At 31.0% G+C, this 13529-nt stretch overlaps 1 protein-coding gene and 1 pseudogene across 5 annotated transcripts in view; both read right to left on the bottom strand.

The window, feature by feature from the left end:
• ZNF148 (zinc finger protein 148) overlaps positions 1 to 13529 on the bottom strand; it is a 105744-nt gene that overhangs the window by 63490 nt on the left and 28725 nt on the right. For 3 of the 5 annotated variants that reach the window (XM_016135189.2, XM_036219643.1, XM_016135191.2), the window contains exons 2-3: positions 9411 to 9491; positions 2786 to 2911 (exon numbers count right to left, since the gene is read on the bottom strand). The gene's annotated coding sequence lies outside the window, so the exon portion shown is untranslated. The remainder of the gene's footprint in view (positions 1 to 2785; positions 2912 to 9410; positions 9492 to 13529) is intronic. The other 2 variants (XM_016135192.2, XM_016135195.2) reach the window with 2 other exon arrangements.
• Positions 8155 to 8273, bottom strand: LOC118602666 (annotated as a pseudogene).

Below are 13529 nucleotides of genomic sequence, written 5' to 3'. Positions count from 1 at the left end.
TGTTGTCTGAAGGATGCCAGTTACATTCAATTGGATTTTAACATTTCTAACCTATGTACAAGTCAGTGAAAAATTACAACTTTAACATATCAGCATTAGAAATGCAAGTATCAATTGACCTTAAGATCAATTGGTTAGATAAAGCAAGAGACAAAGATTTAATACCGATTTAATAATTTGCAATTTGTCATTCCTAAGTTTTCTATTCTCATCCTTCAAAAGCAGTTCGATCTAAGGAAAAACTGCTTCACCTCTAAAAATAAAATCTACTCCTTGTCTAGGCACATTCTTTGTTAAGATATACCTCTGTACAACTACCACTTTGGACCTATAAAGCATATCTAATAACTATGCCCTTTGATGATTTTTAAATTGCTAGTATTTTAAAACATCCTAATAAGAGCATAATTTATAATAGCAACTGGACAAAAAAGGTCCTTCTGGTGAGTGGTAGCAACAAAAAAAAAGATGTTTAATAAAAGAATTTACAGACTAAGATCAATCGTTCTATATAATATGACAACTAAAGAAAAACCTGTGATCATTTTTTAACTATAGAAAAATAATTTATATGTGTTTAAGCCAAAGTTAACAGACATTTCAATATGCCTGAAGCTCCCTCTCAAAAAAAGTAGAATCTAAGCATATTCTGCATTTCAAATATTCATCATTAATGTCTTCTAAAACAATGTTAACAATAAAACAGTGGTATTTACAAATAGTAAAATATCAAATTTCTGGCAACTCAAACTGTTTAAGAAACAGCTATAATTTATCTTAAAAAGGAGTGCGTGGTAGAGTGGGTAAAAAAGATCCAAGCAAAACAGAAGCCTACATTCTGCTGGATCTAGTTGTTTTGTCCATCATATCTTATGTCAACGATTCAAACACTAATATTAAAAATACTTATCCTATTAGGAAACTACAAATTTTCTACAGTCTTATATAATAAAAGGAATATTAAAAATATTTCTTAAACTTCCTTGTATATTATGAACAAACATTAAACACTTAAATTATTTTTAATATGTACTATTATAGTAATCAAGACTCACTCTAGAACAGAAAAGTGTTAACTACTTAATCAACACCTTTTATTTTTTAAACATTAGAAAACAGCTATATCTTATAACCATTTAGTTAAGAAACTTAAATCAACAGTCCTAATATAAATACTGTATACAATACTGCATACAAGTATACGAATTTATCAAAACTAATTATCTCAAGTCTCTCTTAACAAGTGCCAAAGTTAATATATGTTGACAATATATGGTAGAAAAATGACAACTAGTTTTCAACCATTTAATAAATTCTGTAGTAGAAATATATAATATTTGATATTTGTTTCAAAATGTAGTATTTAGAACAGGATAAGAACCATATGATATAATGTGCAATAAAATATATTTTTTTGTCCAAAAATAACTATTTAAACTATACAATGTCTTTGGGAATAAGCTGTTCTGATCATATCTAAATATTTAGAATTTTTAGAATTAGGAAGAACCAGTTACTGATCATTTAGACATATGTGTAGCTAAAAAAAATCCTCCCACTCAAGGCCCCACTCTTGCCGTGGAGTCTAAAATGTTAGACAAATCACTTCAACCTAATGGCAGTAAAAGAAAATGATGAATTCTCAAATCAACTTTAACTTTTAATACTTTACTCCATCTTATGATATTAAGACTAGCAATGTTTAGTAGAGGCATGATGACTAGTCACAAAACTAGAATTGTCTCAGAACTTGAATAAGCACAATTTTCCAAGTATTATTCCAAGCCAAGAGTTAATATGTCTCGGACAATAAAAATTACATTTTAACGTTAGTCCAAACTAGACAAATAGAAATCTGACACAAACCCTAATGTGACAGATAGCAAGTTTCCCATTTCCCCAAATCTCTTCCTTGCCCAATAAAGTAATACTAAGCAAGACATGTGGCTACCTAGGTAGGACTCATTTCCCAGCCTCCCTTGGAATATGAGTGGAAATTATGTATGCAAGTTCCCTTAAAGGAAAGAAAAATATTCTTCACTTTTCCTTCTTCTTACTGGCAGACATGACAGTAACCATCTTCGACCACAAGACAGAAGCCAAATATTAAAAAGAGCAGAGCAAGACAAAGAAGCCTAGAGCCTCCATACAATCTCAAGACTGCTTATATGGACTTTTCAAATAAATATGTTCCTACCTTTTAAGTATGTCATAGTACCGAGTCTATATTTTAACTATATATCTAATATAAATGATTACTGAATTATCTACATAACTGCTTTTTGTATTAGTATAGGCAAACATAACAATGTATAAATGTACAGTTACTAGTATGTTTTTTCATATTTTAAAAATTACGTGTCAAACACCATTAAATTTTATTTCTAAGTCTAATTTTCCCATGTATGAAAATATATTTTTCCTGGAAATCCTGGAGAATTTAAGTGTATATGTGTTGATGACAGGCAGGTGAAAAATATAATAACGTACAGAGCAAAATGGTTAAAGAAGAAAACACCTTCCCACTTAAATTTCACTTAAAATTACATAGCATGTTATACATATTTTTCTGTGCTGAACTAAACATAAAATATAAAATAATATCATTATTCTTTGATTTTCTCTTAACACTGCTTTCTCAGGAAAAAAATTTAATCCCAATTTCTATCGGATATAAATACCTAAACATAAAGAAATTAACATATAATTCTATCATACAAAAAATGGTTTCATATTTGAAAATTTTTACTTATTCATGATTATGAAAAACGAGTACTGAAGTTACCTGAGACTAAGGTAAAAATGAAGACTTCAAGGAAGGAAATGCTGTAGAGTTGAAAAAGAAATCATGGTTGAATCTCAGGCTTCAGTGACCCTCAATACCACCTTAATCACTTATGCCATCCAATACCTACAAAAACAAAAAAAAATAAAAACAAAGTAAAATAAAAACACATTATTTATGGAGGAAAAAAATACTATACAAATATAAAATGGAGATACCAGTATAAATAATAAATGATCATTCTTTGTGAACAGTAAAGCTATTCCTGAATGACCACTGCAATGACTTGCTTTTAAGTATGAAATTGGAAAAAAAATATAATAGGTAAGTAGTAACTGTGATATAACCATGGCCCAATAAAGAATAATTCGCCTAGACCTGGAATCTACAGCTTCAGAGATATGGGATGGTAAAGGAAATTCAGAGGATGACAGACCTAAAAGGTTAAAAAAGAGAAAGCAAAGATTAAGAAATCACTTAATAACACTATTAATATCTATACAATAAAGTTTATGAAGAAAGAAGCAAACACAACACCAAGCCTTACAAATAACATAGAACTAGTCATGTATAGAATGCACATGTAACCAAAATAGAAAGGATTACAGTAAAATCATATCAAATACCTAGTTAGGGAGTCCTGTAACAAAAACAAAAAATTTACTAAATGAGGTCAGAAGCTGATTCAAGATGGCAAAAGAAAATCAATAACCTTGAAGACACATCAGTAGAAATTATCCAGAGAGAAAAAACGTTGAAAAAAATTGAACTGAGCCTCAGAGACCAACTTACCAATATTTCTGGAGTCCCAGAAGAAGAGAAGAGAAAGGACAGGAGAAAAAAAATATTTTTAAAATAAACTCCTAGCTAAAACATCTCAAATTTTATTTTTTTTTAAGAAATAAATTACAGGTCTTAGAAGTTCAATGAATTTCAAGTGGGATAAATACAAAGACCCATACATAGACATATCATAGTCAAACTGTTGAAAGCAAACTCAGAGAAAAATCTTGTAAGCATAAGGAGAAAAATTACTTAGCATGTGCAGGGACCATCAACAAGATTAAAAGCTGACTTTCAATCAGAAGTAACAGAGGCCAGAGGATAGTGGAATCACAGAAAACAGCTGGAGGAAAAAAGCTGTGAACCAAGAAAGCAGCAAAATTATTCTTCGAAAATGAAGACACTATAAGGTCTCACATAATTAAAGCTGAGAGAATTTTTTGCTAGCCAACCTGACTAACAAGAAATAAGGAAGTCCATAAGCTGAAAGGAAAAGACACCAGTCTCAAATACATAAGAAAACAAAAACGTAAATGGTAAATATGTAGATTAAAAGGCTATAAATACAGTCATGCACCACATACAACATTTTGGTCAATGATAAGCCACATATACAACAGTGGTCCCATAAGCTTATTATCAAGCTGAAAAATTACAGTGAGGTCATAGCCGTCAAAATGTTACACAATGCATTAAAACTGCCTACTATATTCAGTACAGTAGCATGCTGTACAGGTCTGTAGCCTAGGAGCTATAGGCTGTACCATACAGCCTACACGTGCAGTAGGCTATACCATCTAGGTTTGTGTAACTTTTTGATGTTAGCACAACAACGAAATCATGTAATGGCACATTTCTGTGAATGTATCCCCATCATTAGTGTAACTACATTTTTCTTACCATCTTTAAAAGACATAAGAATGTATAAAGCAACGACTATAACATTTTATTCTTAGATTTACAGTATATATAAATGCAGCATATGTAAATATATATGGACTACAAGGAGAAAATATTTTACTGATAATGAATTAGTATTAACATTAAGCAAATTGATAAAATACATCTTATAAACCCTACAGCAACCACAAAAAAAAATCTTCGATTACATTTAGTAAAAAGAAAAAATCAATGGAGTAATTAATACAGCACACTAATAAATATTTAACACAAAAGGAAGCAGTAAAGACGACACAGAGGAATAAAAACCATAAAAGATATATAAACAAATGGCAAAATAGCAAATGTAAATCCAACATGTCTGTAATTAAATGTGAATGGTCTAAACAGCTCAATGGAAAGGCAGAGTCTGTCAGACTGCACAATAAAACAAGATTCAACTATATGTTGTCAACAAGAAACACAACTTTACATCCAAGAATTAAAGTAAAATTATGGGGAAAAAAGGATATACCATGAAAATAGTAACCTTAAGAGAATACTTGTATGACTATTAGACAAAACAGACTTTAAGATGAATATTACTAAAGACAAAGAATGATATTCCATAATGGTAAAGAGTCAATAAATCAGGAAGACATTATAACAATTATAAATGTATATGTATCTAAAAACAGTGTCCCAAAATAATGAAGCAATAACTAAGATGATTAAAAATTAATATAGAAAATTAAACAATTATAGTGGAAGATTTCAATATTCTAACTAACTGATAGAGTAATTAGACAAAAAATTAGCAATGATACAGAAAACTTGAACCGCACTATTAACCACCTAGACTTAACTGGCATATATAGAAAACTACAGCAAACAACAAAATATATATTATTTTCAGGCACACATGGAACATTCTACAAGACACACCAAATGCTAGGCCATAAAACAAGTCTCATAAATTTAAAATAAATGAAGTCATACAAAGTATGTTCTCTAACTATAAAAGAATTAAATTAGATATCAATTAAATTAGGAACTGAAAAATTCTCAAGTATCTAGAAATTAAACTCCACAAACTCCTAAATAATATAGGAGTCAAGAATTATGAGAGAAATCAGAGAATATTTTTAACTGAATGAAAACAAAACAAACATCAAAATTTGTGAGATGCTGCTAAAGCAATACTTAGAAGGACATTTATAACTCTAAGTACATATTTAAAAAAAAAGTCTCAAATCAATAACATGATTCTCTACCTTAATAAAACAGAAAAAGAGCAAACTAAACCCTAAAGTGAGCAGATGAAAGAGAAAAGCAGAAATTAATGAAATATAAAACAGAAAAATAGAGAAAAACTTGGTTCTTTTTCAAGAACTCAATGAAACTGAAAAATTTTTTAGGTAGATTGGATAATTTCAAATAGAAAAATATTCTAATTACCAAAATTAGGAAGGAAAGATGGGACATTACTATTTATGTCCCCAAATTAAAGTATTCTAAGAACCTGAAACTAATGTTATTTATAGGTCAATTATACCTCAAAAAATTATTTTCGAGATTTATAAAGGAAGGTATATTATAAACAAATTTATTCCAACAAATTAAACAACTTTTACAAAAGACAAATTCCTAAAAAGACATATTATCAAAACTAACTAAAGAGGAAATAGAAAAATCTGAATATGACAAATAAACAAACTGAATTAGTGTTTAAAAATCTTCCCACAAAAACAAAGACCAGGCCCAAATGGATTCACTGATGAATTCCAGCAAATATTTAAGGAAGAAATACCAAACCTTTATAGACTCCCTCACAAAACAGAGGAAGAGGGTATATTCTGCAACTTCATCTATGAAAACAGAATTTCTCTGATACCAAAGTCAGACAAAACCATCACATAAAAACTACACACCACCAATGTCTCAAACAAAAATACAAAAATGATTACCAAATATCAGCAAACTTAATCCAGCAACATATAAGAAGGCCTATACATAATGACCAAGTAGGATTTATTGCATGAATATAAAGTTGGTTTAACAACTGAAAATCAATTTAATGTAATGTGCCATATTAAGAGAATAAAGGACAAAAACTACAAGACTCTCTCAACACACACAGAAAAAATGATTTGACAAAACTCAATACCCATTCATGACAAAAACTTAGTAAACTACTCAATACCCATTCATGACAAAAACTTAGTAAACTAAGGCTAGAAGATAACTTCAACTTAATAAAAAGCATCTACAAAACACCCACAACATCATACTTAATGGTTAAACGCTAAATGTTTTTCTCCTCAAAGTCAGGATGTCTATTCAACACTGAAGGAAGGTTCCAGCTAGTAAAATAAAGCAGGTAAAAATAAATAAAAGCAACTAAAGGGATCCAGATTAGAATGGAAGAAATAAAACCATCTTTATTCTCTAGTGATCCTGCATGTAGAAATTTTCCAATGAAAGCGCAAATGAACTACAAAAACTAACAAATGAGTTCAGCGTGGTCTTAAAAAACAAGTTCAGCAAGGTCACAAGATATTAAATCAATAAACAGAAATCTATTATATTTCCATAGTGAAATGACAGCTTTATATCGTATTTTCCTATCAAAAATTTGGATTGATTCAAATTTTCTTTCTTATCCTTCAGTAGAGCTTCAAAATTTTCTTCAAGGAAATTGACCCCAGGTATTTTATCTTTTTAGTTGTTTTTGTAAACGTATACCTATTCTTCTATTATTAGTCCTGATGTCTATTTGTATAAAAATTGTTTAGGTATATTAATTTTATAAGCAGTCCTTTTACTGAATTCTCTTAATGCTATCAGCACAAAAATAGGCAGGCAAGTGAATTGAATGGAACTGATTTCAGAAACGGTTACCCCTGCCCCCACTGATAACATGAGAATTTAGTATATAATAAATGTGGCATTTCGATTACGTGTAAAAAAAAAAAAAAAAAAAAACCATCATTTAATAACTGAAATGGGGACAACTGGTTAGCCATGTAGGAAAAAGTAAAACTGAATCTCTAAATCCATTGCTAATAGCAAATATATTCTACATTAATCAAGATTTTAAACAATTTAAACCATAAAAAGTAATTTAAAAAACCTGTGTAACTTTTATTCAAGTACCACAGTTCACTAAATTGAAAACTACCAACTTTAAAACACGTAACTATTTTATGTGTCACTTAGAAAGAAAATAACAATGTTAAAGCATCACAAACCAGTGATTCATGTCATTCAAAGATGTTAAAATATGGAGTGAACTGTGAGTCCTATAATCAAAGGTTAAGACTTTCTAAACCTTACACAGAAACCTTCCCAGCCCCAGCCATGAAGGAAAAGATCATTACATTCAAGCATAAAAAATTAAAAATTCTATAAGGCAAAAACAAAATCAAAAGATAAGCAAAAACTCACTGAAAATAATCCACCTAACAAATGACAAGTGGCTCAACATATGACTAAATGGATCACTAAAGATACATATAGCCAATAATAATGGAAAAAATGCTCAAACTCACTCATAATGAAATTTTGAAAATACTAGGCAACAAAAAACTGACAAATACTAAAAAGTTTGACACTAGCTAGGAATGAAGAGATTCCCATTTTCCTAGACTACTGATATTGGGGCAATCTTTTTGCTTTTTTGTTTTTTGTTTGTTTTTTATTTTTAAAGCCTACAGCACCTGGTATTCCCAGGTGGCCTCCCATCAAAGTACTAACCAGGCCTGACCCTGCTTAGCTTCTGAGATCGGACGCGATAGAGCGTGTTCAAGGTGGCATGGCCGTAGTGAGGCAATCTTTTAAGTTGGGCAATTAATCTGCCAGATTATTATTAAACATACACACTCTTTCACTCAATAATTTTTCTGTTAGGAATTGCTACTGCAAATATGTTTTAAAATATGTACAAAGACACACCCAATATTCACTATATTATCATTTGTTATAGTAAAAAAAATTAAAAAGCTAAATAGCTGTAAAATGTGACTAGTTAAAATAATTATGGTACATCGAAATATTGGAATACTACACAGAATAAGAAGGAATGCTATGCAAAGATATATTAGTTAACAACAACAAAAAAGATATGTTGCTGAACAACATGTATGGTATGATCTCATTTGTATGATGAATATGTAAATACAGGTATAGATGTAAATGCTTGCATATGTAGAAAATGTATGGAAGGATACACACATACAAACACACACACACACGTTAATAGTGAGCAGAAATGAGGAAAGCCTCTTTTTTTTTTTTAACCTTAGAAATTCCCTACTGCTTAAATGTGTACTCTTCTTATAACAAGCCTCCGTAAGGAGTAAGAAATGGTGAACACGACAATTACCAGAAAATGCAAAAAAGGAGAAAATCTGAAAACATGGCCATTAAAACTGTTAATATTTTCACATACTTGTTTTAAAAGAATTCCCAAGTAAAACTTATGAGAAACTTTAGAATTTTTATGACCATTAATAACTGACATGAAAACGTGTGCCATGAAGTGATATGTAAATACCATGAAAACTGTTAAATATCTGATTTGCTTTCACTCTGAAAGATAAAAGCACAGGTCCAATACATGTACAACATAGGCCATAAGAAAAGAGAAAATTGCTTCCTTTTTCTAAAATAAGGAAACTGGGGCCTAAAAAAGAGACGTGAAAGTAGTCTAGTTAAGTGAGAGAAGATAATGGTCTTCATCCTATAAAACTAGTAATGTTAATTCACTTCAAGATACAAACATTTATATTTATATATAGTGGTATCATGCTATGTATAAATAATATTCATGCTACATATAAAAAATAAAAAAGGAAAAGGGATTGTCTAGTAAATGCAGTTGTAAAGGTGTGTTCACATACAAGCATATGGGCATCTAACACAGGTAAAAAAATAAAGACTGAAGAAAACAGTGTTGGATTACCTCTATAAAACATGTCAGGCAAATACCCATCCTGCCAGATCACTTGGCTGAATTTCCAAGCTGTTGATTCCTCCCTCTATCCTACAAAAGTACGAAAATACAGGTTATCCTCCAAACGAATCAGGATTAGACAGTCTTAAAGTCAGGTAAAATAGTTGGATCTAAATGTGTTATGTCTAATAAAATTCTTTCCATGATAAATACTTCTAGATTAAATCAAATTAGTAGCAACTAACACTTAATGACCTATCAGTACTAAATGATATCATGAATATAAAAAATGACCCAGGCACTAACTAGACTTTTTCAAATTTAACTTCTAGTTGAGGACAAAGATTTCTTTAAAATCAAGGCAATAACCTAGAATTATCTTAAACAACTTAAAATAGGAAACAGTACAAAATGTGTTTCATTAAAATCTTATGCAATATCCTCCATTACTTAAATAGTACTATTTCTTGATGAAAACCCACAGTAACATTCCCCTCAGCTCACGAGTCTAAACATAAAAAGAATATCGTTTCTGAAAATATAAAGTATTTAACATTTTCAAGGCAAAGGTATTTAATTATGCTATAATCAATCTTTTAGCCAAGGATAATGCAGAAAATTAACACCTTATGTTAATATTGCACTGATATCAGACACATAATTTTCTTTGTGTAACTATTTTTACCTGGCATTTGAAATGGAGATAATGAACATTAACAGTTGAAATTTTATTAGAAACAACACAGCAAATATAATTTTTTACTTGAAAATAATGAAGTATTTTATATAACAGTCCTAACACATCTTAGGGCTCAATAAATACCTTGCAAATCAATAAGCTACAAAAAGCAGAAAAATTAAGAAAACTTTAAATCTGTAGAAAATAACCAAGTTTATTAATTCAAAGTTGTGTTTCTATAATTTTATCAAGGGATTACAAACACTACAACCTTCAGACAATTCAGCATTTTCTAGTCCTGAGCCAGTCAGCTTTGTTACAAACAAAATAAATCTATCTTAAAAAAAAATTATTTCTATTAAGTTCTAAGTGGCTGCCTCAAAGTTTTGCTCCCAGACATTCAAGAGTATATATGCCATTCTTCTCAATTATGTTAAACTATTTTCAAATGTTATTTCTATAGTTATCGTCAAAAAGATAATAAAAGCCATAAAATGCACTAAAGTCATGTGCCACTTAACAACAGGGATATGTTCTGAGCAATTTGTCATTAGGTCGTTGTGCAAACATCATAAAATGCACTTACACAAACCTAGATGGTATAATCCACTACACACCTATTACTCTGTAGGAAAAGGAAAAAAAAATTCCCCTCTACCTTTCTGGGTTCTTGGCTGAGACATCCTGTAATAAGAGACAGATAAACAGGAGAAAAATAAAAGTTTAATAACATGTATACATGGGAGAGACCCAGGAAAACTGGGTAACTCACCAAAACAACTGAAGCCACTACCTTAAAAATCATTTCACTAAAGACAAAAAAAAAATATGGCTTGGGGGAGTCAGTTATGGGAGGTTACCAGTAAAAGCACAGTAGACAGGGTAATAAGATTGTTATGCAGACATAAGTCCTCAGAACTAAAGAGAGTTTCTAGAGATAAGATCACCACCCCAAACAAGAGAGACACCCTTACTAATGGAGATTTCCCTTACGAATGTATTTTACAAATTGTACCTTCTACTTGGTTTTTAGAGCTTCTCCCAAGTCTTAAAATTAACCAGCCTAAAATAATACTTATGCCAAACAGACGTAGTTGGGAGGGCTAGGCCATCACTAGGCCATAGGAATTTTTCAGCTCCATCATAATCTCACGGGACTAAGGTTGTAAATGCAGTCCCCATCACTGCAGGATGTGTCCTCATGCAACACATGACTATGTTGTGGTAGACATTATTAAAAACAGGTAAAGTAAAGCACAACTATCTACCCTACACTGCTATTAGTATTCCATGTTCTTTACTGTAATCAACTTTCAGAATTTCTAACATAGCTACAGAAATAAAGTTGAACAGAAATGGATGGCAAAGTCTACATACAGGAAATAAAACTATCTGAAATTATACATTTTAATATTTTACATTATGAGCCTTTTAAAAAATTGACTGGATGTATCTAGTCCACAATCAAGACATTACATATGCCGTCACATAATACGGTAGCATCTACATACTAGACAAATGTTTTTGAAATGTTAACACTCTATTTAAAACATTTTCACAAAAAGCCTACACACCTTGCATCGCTTTTTATTGAAAGGCCTAAATTAAGGCTATTATATATTAAAGAACATAACTAGAGATTTGAAAGAGAGACAAAACTTAAAATAGTGAAACGAGAAGAAATAAACGTGATTCTCTCAAACATGCATACACTCTCTCACATACAAAATAATACAACCCCAAACTCTAAATCTATAAACAAATTTTGGAATCTCTTTCCCATCACAACCTTTCCTCCACCATGGAAACACACAATTTCCCCTAACTCACCTGCCACAAGGCCTCTGTCTCATTTAGCATTATCTACCAATTTCATGTCTCCTTCCAAGTTTCTATCCCTTATGATGGTCGACAAGGCCCTTCACAATCCACTGTGCTGTCCCCTCCTCCCCACCACTCCCACCACTCCCAAGTCATCTTTCAGACCTCACCTTCTATACTCTTCCCCTTGCTCACTCCACTCATGCCTCACTGACCTGACCTTTTTATCTTTCTAGATCTTCCAGTGTGCTGTCACCATAGGGCCTACAGCACTGGCAGTTCCCAGGCCTGGAACACTCTTCCCCAATTTCAGGTACTCCAAACTAAAAATTTCCCCCCTACTTCAAGCCTTTGCTCAATCATCATCATGTTAATGAGGCTTTTTCTTGCCATAACATTTAAAATTGTAACCTGCCCTTACATACACTCACTCAGTCCCCCTTGTATCCATTATACATTTTGAATCGTATTTACCACCTTTTAACATATATAACCTACTTACTTATGATATTTATAGTTTTACAGTCCCCAACTATAAGCTCCACAAGGGCAGGAATTTTTGTTTTATTCACTAATATATTTCATGTACCTAAAATAGTGCCACACAACACTATCTCTCAATTATGGAATCACAGATAATGACAGTAAGGCATCCAGAGAAGCCACATTAACCTAATGAAACAGCAGAACCTGGTTATCAAAACCAACCTGGTAAGGTTCTGGCAACATTAACATCCAGCTGGGAAACTTCCCTAAAAATGCTTGAAGGTCTTAATGATAAAGAGATTGAACCTATTGAGTCTACTGTAAACTTTATGAAACAGTTATCAAACAGAAACAATAATTCTTAGCAATGTAAAACATGGTTTTCAGAAGTACTCTGTTAGAAAGTTACAAAAATTGCATACACTTTACAATAAGTAGAAAGAGTTTCTTTAGCTTTTTCGAATATCTCACATGCTTCATGTTTTAGTTCTAGGACAACTTCTACCTAATAGAATATTTTTAAAGTATACCTTTATATTGTTTGCAGGGTGTACTTTCAGTCTACCAAATTATATTTCAACTGTGATCTTTGCCTAGAAAAGTAAGACTGCAAAAGATGAGGTTTTATGAATTAATGTATCAAAATCCAGATAAGAAATGTGTTAGTAAAAGAAACCCCCACAAAAACTGTCAAGAATAAATTTATAAAGCAATAAATAAAATTTAACGTAAAAAAAGAATCTAATCAAAACTTAAATGTTTTATAATGACTTCATTATACTACAAACAACGTCACTTACAAATGACCATTCTAGAAAAGCCATTCACTGATAAACAATAGTTATTTGGTTAGTTAAGATTGTCTTTTTTAAAACCTCATTTTTAAAGTTTTACTGAAATGGGTATGCTTATAAATTTTTAACCTTTTATGCTCTCACAAGCACTGCCAAATAAAAAGGTTACTTCTACTCTGTAATCCAGAAAAAAACTCCAAAGCAATGAAAGAATACATAATGGCACACATGGCATAAGAATCTGAAACAAAAAATGCTTTAGCATCTTTTAAAAGTCCTCTAGCATCCTTTAACTAGAAAATTATTTTAACGTAATTAGTAAAGTTCTACTTTTATATTAGTTATTTT

Source organism: Rousettus aegyptiacus, unplaced genomic scaffold, assembly GCF_014176215.1.
Source record: "Rousettus aegyptiacus isolate mRouAeg1 unplaced genomic scaffold, mRouAeg1.p scaffold_m13_p_4, whole genome shotgun sequence".
NCBI lineage: Eukaryota > Metazoa > Chordata > Mammalia > Chiroptera > Pteropodidae > Rousettus > Rousettus aegyptiacus.
The sequence above is the reverse complement of the archived record's forward strand: the minus strand, read 5'-3'. Positions and strand labels throughout refer to the sequence as shown.